An 11,638-nucleotide genomic window follows, 5' to 3' on the forward strand; every position below is an offset into this window, starting at 1 on the left:
GGTCGATGAGGAGGGTGAAAGGATGGAGGCAGAGGGATCGAAGGCCTGACCACCGCACCTACATTTGCAATGTCCTCTGCGATGCCACTGCACCCTAACTGACCGCCACGGTTTCATGTGTCATGCCCTCCGCAGTATCTCCTTGACCGCTTTGTGTCCCTATCTAAGACCCTTCTAATTAACCCATCACTTTGATGCCTTTGGTCATCTCCCTCCCACCCCCTATCTCCCACCTCGCTGACATTTCTCTATGAAGTGCTTTGAGACGTTATCCTACATGAAAGATGCAATCAAAGTGCAACTTGTTGTTGAATGTCCTTGGACTGCATTGTATACTAGTGCTTTTTATATCTATGTTACAATAGAAAAGGTCTTTCAGAATATCCACTGTTATTGTGCTGTGAGAGCTTCAAATAAAAAGTAATTTGTCTTCTATGATCTGAAAATGCATTCCACTATAAAGTAGCATTGCTTGTAGGATCTGACAACTGTTTTTAAAAGGTTTCTTTACCCCAATCTCTTGGAAAACGGAAGTATTACTAGCTTACACAGCTTTATTCCAGTTAGACCAGCAATCAAATAAATAAAGTCAGAAGCGGGTCAAAGAATTATGGAACTAGGAAATTAGTCTAAAGTTGAAGAGCTGATTCAAAAGGGAGAATTCTTGAATATAAAGATTGACTTAAAAACGTGACACTTTATTGTCATACACTGTTTAATTGTAGTGTCAGCCCTTCACCTAGGATTCGCAATAACATTTAGTAAGAAAATTCAAAGCGCAGAATTTGTCCTTTGCGATGCCGCTGCACCCCAACCTTGACTTATCTTTCAGAAACTTATTTTTTTTTCAAAAAAGTTTCAACAAAGCAACTGAGCAGGGTAGATATATATAAAAAAAAGTGTGTTGTATTTAAGAACGTTCTTGGCCACTTCCTGATCAGGGCTTGATTTAAAAATAAAGATCATACCTGACTCTTGGCTATGTGTTTGCATATGTGCAAAATGAATGGTGATCAATTGGACCATCACATGTATCTAGTCAAATTGACAATGGAATAGGGTCGCTTCATCATTTCTAGTCTTGTCAGTCAAAATCTTTCATATTGAGCAGTATTGAAAATTTAATGGCTATTTACGAATATACATTTTTTGGTGAATTTTGTTTGCATCAAAATGAGGGATTTCGTGCACAAAATAGAACACCTTTCCCTTATGGACAGGTCAGGTAAATCATGGTCATTAGATGACAAACTAAATTGTTCATCTCTACCTATTAAATCTCCCTGTGCTTTGTTATGAGAACAAATTGCCAAGGTACATTTTCTGATATAAGATGGTTATTACTGTATTTAGGTTCAAATGACATCTTATATTTTTAATACTGCTCAATGTGAAAGATTTTGACTGACAACATTAGACTACTCATACTGTTTTAAATCAAATTCAATTTGAATAAACATCGAAGAGTTTGGTATAAGTATAATGAATCACAATTTACCCTGATGTAAAGTACACCACAACTGCTTAGGATGGATACTTTTTATTTTTTGCTTTTCTAAAGCACTACTTCAGTGTATATGTTTCAATTAAATGCAAGGATTATCATTAATATTATTCACCTTAAACACTGGTTTATTAGGATATGATTATGGTAACGGTGAAGGTGAGAGGGGTGAGAGAGTGTTGTCTGAAATTCTGTGCTTTGAATTTTCTTACTAAATGTTATTGCGAAACCTAGGTGAAGGGCTGACACTCCCAAAATTCAATGGGATAGGTGAGAGAAGGAGAGGATGAAACAACTAAAGAAACAGAGGTCAGGTGAATGTCCAAGTGTGAACTTTTAAAAAGCTCCACTGCAGATCAGGCAGACTGAGACAGGTTAGCTGTCCTCCAATTTTCAGACCTTGAGAAAGAATAAGCTAGAATGAAATACATCTTGATTTCATCAAAGTGAGGAATAATGATATAATGAAAAAAGACACCAATCTTCTATTTTGATGTTTATTGTAATATTTTCCCATTTATTGATCAAGTGTTGGACCACAAAGAAAAAATGCTGTTACACTATAATTACAAATAGTGTGAATGAATGATCCTCCTCCTCACCCCATGACATCACACCTCTGTACACTTGTGCTCTGACAGCAACGCTGAAATAAAATGTGCTTTTCACTCCGTGTTTCTCCCCTTTCTTTCCATTCCTCTCTCGAAGGCATTGACTCAAGCTTGGATATTGTTCCACGGGGACCAGAAAGCATCTGTGCCTTGCGCCCAAGTTTTCATTCTTCACTTTGTGAGTGCAGACAGTGTATGTTAACAGGCTAATAGTAGGGGATTGGGAACATCACAAATGAGGCTAATTCCAGTCAAAATATACAGTCAATTTGCTTTACAGTATATTCTGTGAAGCGCTTTGAGGGATCTTGAAGACATGAGAAGGTGCTATATCAAATACAAGGATTATTATTGAATGGCAGTGAAAAGTGGGATGACTTCTCACTTCCCTTAAGGCACTGGGGCCAATTACAGCTACTCCCAACATTGCCCTGAGATCAATTAACTCAGCACAGGCTAAGGATTAAATCTGGGGTCTCCAGTCTCCATGGCTCACTGGGACACCACATGGTGCATTTGCCAACTGAATAATGAAAGGCCCAATTTTTTAATGTAAGATCATATCTCAATGGACTTCCCACTTGGCTGATCTAACCTTTAGATTGAAATGGAAAATTGCACCCATTCTTAAGGGTCATTTGGCTAGTAGATGGTCATGGCAGCAAATTAAAATGTGAAACAAGCAGTCAGGTCCAGCATATCGCATTGCCTTTAAGACCGTGCAGAATTTTAGAAAATTCAAAAATGTAGTCCTAATTTAGAAGCAATTTTTCCGTACGTTTTTCAAGAACTCTGGAGAATGAGTTTTCCAACTGATGGTCTTTATTGGGGGAACTGGGGACTGAGCTATTGAGAGCAGTAACCCCATGTTTTAAGTAGTTCTTTGTCCCTTATTTCAGCATAAACCTATTGGATCGCTCACTATGAACACGGTCTCCATGGTAACCCACATCATGACATCAGGTTATATTATGATGTGTGATGGTCTCCATAGTAACTTAGCAATCTATTTCTTCTCCCTCCCCCCACTCCCCATTTCACATGGTGCCAAACTCTCACCGCATACTAAAGAAATGGCAATTTATGGTGTCTGGCTTCCTCATTGACGAACTTCCAGCACGTTCATGGTTTGTCCTTGCGGGCAATGTCACTGAATTATAAAATCATCTTAAGTGGTTTTCTGTTATTCTTCCTCTCCCCTGCTGGCGCAAACGACCCGGAGTCACCACAAAACAAGACAAATTCAAGTAAGTTCATTCACGCCGATTGCTAATATGGTAATAAAGTTTCATTTAGTGGACATTACTACCAATTATTTAACATTAAAATATATAAAAGCAAAATAAATGCGAATGAGCTATAAGAACTGGGTTTCATATACTATTACAAGGCGTAGAATGTTCTTCTTTAGAGTGTAGAAAGTTTACAATGTTCAGAATAACCAAAGCAGCAAGGTGCTCAAACATATATGATAAAAAAATTGTAATGCAAAATGAAGGCCATGTGATTTGAAACTATCCCAAAGGTGCAAGAAAATGCAGTTATATGCGTATTCCTCCTCCCTGTTCCAAAGCACTAATTTCATTTGCAAACAGATTTGGGAACTTCTAGAAAAATAAAATCATAGAATGTTTACAGCATGTCGGAAGCCATTCATTCCATTCTACCTGTGCTGGTACCAGCTCTCTGCTGGAGCCATCCTATCTCATTGAGGCATTCTGCAAGCTTCTCAATGTATGCATAGAATTACAGGTACATAGTATGATACAGCACTTAAATAGGCCATGTGGCCCGATTATTCTATAAGTAACGTATAACACATTTGCCATGCTGTTGTTGAGGCAGAAACTATAAATTCTTCTAAAAGGGTAATAGATGCTTAAAACAAGATAAATATTTAACAGTTTGTTTTGTGAGTAGGAGAGAATGATTAGATTAGATCCCTCATGTATAGAAAATCATACAGGCTTGATGGGCCAAATGGCCTGTTTCTTTTACTGCAAAACTCTATATTTTATGAGAACAAGACCAAACATGAACATTTTGTCAAATGCAAATTAATTAAAAGTATATTTATGGATTCAAACAATCCTTGTTCCTTCTCCGCCAAGATAGGAAAGCCAGATACTGTATAGCCAAATCCAGACCTTGCACAAAATACAAGTCAAGTTCTACCAACAGTAAGGTCCATTAAAGATTTTGTATCCTATAGAACTGATCATAATTGGGTGCCCCTTGATGCATCATTCTGCTCTCGGTTACAGTTCTAATAAAGTGAGGCAAAACTAACAAGCAGTAATTTTAAGAAAAAGATTCTTCTCTCCCCAAAAACGGATTGCAGTGTAAAACACAATTCTCATTATTCGGTAATAACTGGCCACAACTGGCACCGCCTTCCATCACCTCCGGAATGTCACCAGACTACGGCACTACCTCACCCCTCACGTTGCTGAAACTCTGGTCCACGCCTTCATCACCTCAAGGCTGGACTATGGGAACTCTCTCCTCGCCGGCCTTCCCGGCACCTCCCTCCACAAGCTGCAGGTCATTCAGAACTCTGCAGCTCGTGTACTGTCCCGCACCAGGACCACATCACTCCCACCCTCGCTCGCCTCCACTGGCTCCCCATCCCCCAGAGGATTGATTTCAAGATCCTCATCCTCACCTACAAGGCCATTCACGGCCTTGGTCTCTCCTACCTCTCCGACCTACTATCCCCCTACCTACCCGCCCGTACCCTCCGTTCCTCTGACTCCGGTCTACTCCACGTCCCCCGCCCCAACCGCCCTACCATCGGTGGCCGGGCCTTCAGCCTCTCAGCCCCGAGGCTCTGGAACTCTATCGCCCAGTGCCTTCGCCGCCTCCTTCCTTTCCTCCTTCAAGGCCGGTCTCAAGACCTTTCTCTTCAACCGTGCCTTCAGCTCCCCTCTCAACTCTCTACCCCCTCCTCGCTCCCTCCCTTCCCTCCCCTCACCCTGACCATTTCCCCCCTGCTCGGGTCCTGACCCAACTGTACAGCGCCTTGGGACATCCTCCCGACGTGAAAGGCGCTCAATAAATGGAATCTTGTTGTTGTTGTTGTATTCTTCGATCAGATAGTGAGTGTGATTTAGCCAGCTATTTTTGTTTTTAAAATTGTTTTTAAAGAAAGAGTGCAGTAATAATAATAATAATCCTTGCATTCGATATAGTGCTTTTCACATCTTCTCGAAGTCTCAAAGCGCTTCACAAAATAGACTGTAAAGTGAATTGACCATATATTTGTGGGCGAAACGCGGCAGCCAATTGCGCACAGCAATGTCCCACAAACAGTCGTGGATTGAAAATGACCAATTTATTATTGTTTTGTTTTGGAGGATTATTATTAGGTGTGTGGAGTAAGGAAACTTGCCCAAGGTTTCGCCCGGCCTGGAATTGAACCCAGGTGTCTCGCTTGCAAGGCGAGTGCTCTAACCACTGAACTACAGTATTCTTCTTCTCCCCCTTCTCCCAAATTCAATGAATCAAAGTTTTAAATCACTAACAAAATCAGTTTAAGAAAATCTTCCCAGCAACAATCACTGAAATGATTCGCTTTAATGTTTTCATCAGCCCAAGTTAGTCGATATGTGAATGTGGAATATACTACTGAGGGAGACAATGGGAGGTAGATGTGTCAGAAGAGGATTAAATAGCTGTTTGGTGAAGAAATAAAAAGAATGTTCCTGCATTTGAGATCTAATTTTTTCCGTCAGGAGGACGCCTTAAAGTACTTCACAGGATACACTGTGAAGTGTAGTGACTGTGTAATTTGTAGGCAAAATCAATTGAAGAGGAATGCTAGTTAGAAAAGTATAGGATTTTGTTGACTGGCTGCCTAGCCAGAGCACTCTGTGTCACATGGTGTATAGCTGTCTCATTGTAGGACAAGTTACAGTTACAATTTGGTCCCTCTCCCCCCCATCACTGTACTTCCTTCAGGGAAAAAAACCTTTTTTTCATAACAGATTGCCCTACCCACTGTCTTTGTTCTCTCCCTCAGACTCCAGGTCCTGTCCAGGGTTCATTTCTTTCCTGATTGCTATTGGGAGGATGGGATGGCTCCTGTCACTATGCCTGCTTTTGTCTGACTACGTTGTGGATGAGTTAGCTAAGGTGACTGGGAGGACTGAAATCTCCCATCTGGTGTGCATTTAAGGACCCTAATGGCCCCTATGTTTTTTATATAATTCCACAATTATCCATTATCTATTCCCACAAGGTTAGATTGTGTTTTAAATGAGGAGCAGTCATTGCAGGATACAGCGAATCCTCTCTATATGAGGCTCTATATGTCAAGTTGAATTGTACTGCAGTTTGCTAGCAGATCGAGAGGAGGATATGATTGAGGTTTTTTTTAAATGCTAAGAAGCATGGATAATGCAGATGTGAGCAGACCAGTTGTTTTGAACTTTGATCACAGAACTGGAGTATAAGAGTATTAACGAGCAAGCCTCAAATGAGACCAGAAAGTAGATCTTTTCGCCCCACAGACAGGTGAACATATATAATAGATTCCCAGCAAAAGCAATTCATAGTGTTTCTTTGAAAAGAGCTGGATAAACATCTGTTTTAGCATAGGATTGAAGATTGCACAGATAAGGAAATGCTCCATGGAACACATACACTGCTGGGACCATGGATGAGTAAATCAAGGAATGCAGAATTGTGAGTGTAGATCTTAAAATTGGATTAATATTCTGAGTTTTGCTGTTTACACCGAAGGGGTTAGGAAAAAATTCTGCAGTACCGCAATCTCTCTCTTGTCCTGTGCATTGCAGACTAATGATATAGGCCATATTTTAGCTTCCTAAATTTTACAGAGATGCTGCTGTAAAATGTAATATTTCTTACTGAAATTTGAAAAGGTGGGATATATGCTGAGTACCCACCTTCTATGGATCGGTTAAAAACGTTCCCTCCAAGCTATCCTATAAAACACGACAGAAGTCTATTAATGTTTTTTTGCTGACACAGTAGTACTGAAAATACCGGTCTGTGACAATAACAAGAAGGAAAAAAAAAGCTGTAAATACAGGATATGGCCTCTTCCTCTTCAGTGTCATGTTATGTTGCTTCACTGAAGTCATTCTAAAATTCCCTTCTTTCCTCTGTGTATGCGTTGTGTGGGTGTGTATGTGCTGTGCAGCTGTGTACACATTGGCGTGCATTATAGCATTTTCTCACACTTTAATTTGGTCACAAGACTAAGTGGATCCAAACGCCCACACAACTTGTTCTCATTCACTTACTAGTATATGGCAATTATATATCTGGATCAGCACTTCTCCCACATTACTAACATTGTGCATATAGTTTGGAAGTGTGGACAAGTGCACTGGGGCAAATGTCAACCTTGAAAATGGCATTCGTAGGAATATGAATGTTTCTGGTAGATGTGTTGCTCCTAGTTAAGTACAGATTCTCCTTAACAGTCAGAAATTTGCATGGAAAAGAATAAAAGGAATTACTTAAAACATCCCCCCCAAAAAATATATATATTTAGGCACAAATAAGTGCTGCTAATAATTGAAAACAAACACAGTTAGTGCATTGGTAAGTACAACTAATGAAAATTGTAGGTGCTGAGCTTGATACAAAAATAATCTAACATAAACGAGAACGTTGAAAATACTAAATCCGTGCAAGGGTGTATTTAAGAGGCAGAACAAGCACTCATGCTTGATCAATGCATAATACTGACTGAGCTCCCCCTGGATCCCTAATTTGTCATAAGTCAAACGTTCACATGTGTGTGCACTCACAGCTGTTGTTTGTTAAATTGTTTGTATCACAAGCGATGGGCATTGCAGCCAACTGCATTCCTCTATTATAAGGAAAAACGTCAAAATATCCACAAAAACATAATGGGAGCAATCGTAAAGTTACCAACCCCTGATAGGTAAATGTGACATTGAGCCTTTGAGCTCACAATCTTGGGCCGACACCCCATGTCAGCACTGCATGCTGCACTGCATATAGGTGCAGACCTTCAGATGGGACATTACACTGAGACTTGACAGTTCAAGAAATAATAAAGATCTCAAGGCACTATTTCAAAGAGGAACAGGATGTCTTGACCAATATTTCTAATTCACTAAAAATAGTCCTTAAAGACACTGCTGTCTTTAAAATGTCGGGATAGCACATTAGCGTCTGCTTTTACAAAAAACAATAGTCACTACATTTCAAAGTAACTCAGTGTGAACTGTTTTCGGACATTTTCCTGTGTTAAGGTCCTGTATAATGGGATGGAGGTGCCCACATGAGGGAAATGAGGCAGAAGAGAAAATAAGTTGCAGCAATATTTATTTTACGGAAATTCCAGTGGTAATTCAATGGCCCGTGTAAGTGAATGAGAATAAACCATTACTTTAAATGTTATGCAAGTTGTCATAAACCATTAAACTCACTTCAGCATTAGTATGTCATCTGAGATTCAAAGGTAAAAAAGTATAATGGTAAGTTTGACACTTGGTTTACTTGTAGTCTAAAAAATAATTTCAAATTAAAATATTTTGTTTTAGATGCCACAGCAGACTTTGATGCTGAAGAATTTGAGGAGACAGGACCCTGTTCAGTAACATGTGGTAAATATATTGAAGCATTTTTGACCATTCTCCTTCCCCCCACCCCCCTTGCTCCTCCATCCCCACTTCAAGTGCTGTGTCAAATGCTGTGTGAAGTCCTTTTACATGAAAGGTGTTATATAAATGTGAATTGTTGTACTCGATTGAATTTAATACTCACTCACTGTATAACGCCACAATTGTTATCTACATATACTGTATTTGTATGTACAATACACCTTATAGGAGTCAATGTGGCGTCAAGCCAAATGCTGCATCGCCTGAATCAAGGTCGGTTTTAACAGGCTGGTCAAAATTCAACCAATTATGTGGATTTAAATTTTCTCTGCCTGGTAAAACTAGAATTTATTTGGGGGAGGGACCTTTTAGTGGCTTGCAAATGCATTTTAAGAGTATAAAATTGATATTGAATAAATAGTTCATTTGTTTGTATTTGTGCTGGGGTGTGAGGGGTGGGGGGGGCAGTCTGTGCTGAATTAGTCTGTTACCAGCTGGGAAGATAGGCGTGGGGTGAGCGTAGAGAGACCACTGATGGACACAGATTGTGCGGCATTCTTCCAGTAACCATCAGCCAAATCACCTCGAAGGAGCTCTGATTCAGTTGAGCTGATGTTCCTGTGAATTATTGAGTTAATTTCTTAATTAGGGAATCTCATTAAGAATTACTGCAAAATTCACCCAATTACCAGTACCTTCATAAATTAAGGTTTAATATACAAGATAAAATAGCTGTTGGTTAAAACAGAATTGGTTTTGAGACTGACCATAAAAATCTAGATACAAATTTCTAGCCTATGAGATTTCACTTTTCGCTGAAGAAATGTACGCAGGCTAAACACGTTCTCAGTGGAATTCTGTAATAGTCTGGGGCTGGAATTAATTCTCATCTTGTTGAGAGCAATTAGGCACATATTTGTTTCAAAATAATTACCAGACATTTGGCGAGAAGCCATTATTTCAATCCTCATGAAGGAACACAAAAAATAAATTAGTTGTGATTGTATTTATACGGACATTGTACTGTTTGGTACAGACCTAAGATCTTTAGACATGAAGATCTGTACAGACATGAGGTCCTTACCCTGATACTTATACAGGAATGTAGTCATATACATGTCTAGGAAAAACATTATGGTCCAACTAGCCAGTGCCAAAATTAACAAAATAATCACTCAATATCTGTCAAACCCCCAAATTTGACATCATTGTCTAGGCTGATGCTCCAATGCAGTGCTGGAGTGTGCTGCATTTTTGAACATTCGAAACACTCTTGTGCTTGTGCAGTCTTAGCATATTGGTTAGAACATTTGCCTCGCAAGCAAGAGGACTTGGGTTCGATTCCCGGGCAGTGCAAAACATTAGGCAAGTTTCTGTACTCCATACGCCTCTGTTTACCTAGCAGTAAGTAGGAACCCGGTAGTTAGTCAATTGACGGATCGCTTTTCTGGGAAGGATTGATACCCTCAAATTTTTTTTTAAAAAAATAATAATTTGGTCACGCAATTCATTACTGTTTGTGAGACAGTGCTGTGTGCGATTGGCTGCTGCATTTTGCCCACAAAATATACAGTTAATTCACTTCACAGTTTATTCTGTGAAGCACTTTAAGATGTATCGAAGACGTGATAAGGCACTATATGAAATGCACAGATTATTATTATGATATTATGATATAGTCACCCAGATATAGTCACTGAATTCTTTTCCCTTGGAGTCATGATATATCAGGAGTTTACTGTATTCTTATAATTTGATTTTTTCACCAAATAGCTATCTAACAGTTGTATGCATTTGTGAACACAGCCCGCCTGCCTCCTTTGTCTCTCTGGTTAATCTATCTTACAAATTCACAACTTTCTGTGCAAAATAATTAATTCTGCATTGTCTGTTCGCATTCCTTCTTTTGAGCTCAGCTCCAAGAAGATCCTGCTTACCTCCCCCCTCCCCCACCCCACCCTTCCCATAGGATAGTTACTAGTTGTTCAAGGTATACAAATGTGGCACTCTCAGTCTGGTTTGGATACTCTTATGCTGATGGGTTTCTGCATTCAGCAGACACCCGACTAACCAAACAAAATGCTACATAGTTTATGAAATCTCTAAGCCACAGATACAACTCCTTGGTATAAAAAGGGATTTATTAAAGTGAGGCAGGCTTCTGCATGCTGTGTTAGGAAAACTATGTTTTGAGAAAGACTTCTCAATGCATGTCAATCCTTACATGAAATCTCGTTGAAATAGACCAAACAGACTTTCTGTCCTTACCCCTGGAAAACATTTGGTCTCTGCTCAAAGCCTCACTGTAATCACATAGCTCAGACTGGGAACTCATTAAATGGGCCTGATCCATCGCTTACTATTCTGTGGTATTGTGAAACACAGAGTTTACTCAGTAGCTTGGTTTGGCTGTGATTCTGTGAATCAGCAGTCAAATCCCATTGATTTGGGGATGGAGTTCTATAAAGCAGGGATACAGCAGCTGAAAGAATGTACAGTACTTTATATACTGTGTTATCTTTCCCATTGTTACGTTGTGGGTATTGTGTATCTGAATATTAATACTGTAACTTGCAAAGTTTAATAACGTACAGCAACAAATGAAGGAAAACGCTCAGTTGGTTAAGCCATTGCCTGGAGTTTAATTGAGCCAAAGAGACTATGTTCTGTCTTCAATTCCCAGGCTGCACTGAATTAAGTTGATGATCTCAGTGGGAATCACAATATACTGTCCTACAATTACCTCAGCGTTTCTGGCCTAGGGAAGGGGAAAATCAACCAAGGTTCTTGCTCCACAGAATTTTGAACTAATTATCTCGGCTGACACTCCGATGCAGTGTTGGGGGAGTCCTGCATTGTCGGAGTCTCGGAAGTACTGTCCATCAAATGAGACATTAAAGCAAGGTCCCATCTGTCTC

This window comes from Callorhinchus milii, unplaced genomic scaffold (assembly GCF_018977255.1).
Source record: "Callorhinchus milii isolate IMCB2004 unplaced genomic scaffold, IMCB_Cmil_1.0 Scaffold3, whole genome shotgun sequence".
Classification (NCBI taxonomy): domain Eukaryota; kingdom Metazoa; phylum Chordata; class Chondrichthyes; order Chimaeriformes; family Callorhinchidae; genus Callorhinchus; species Callorhinchus milii.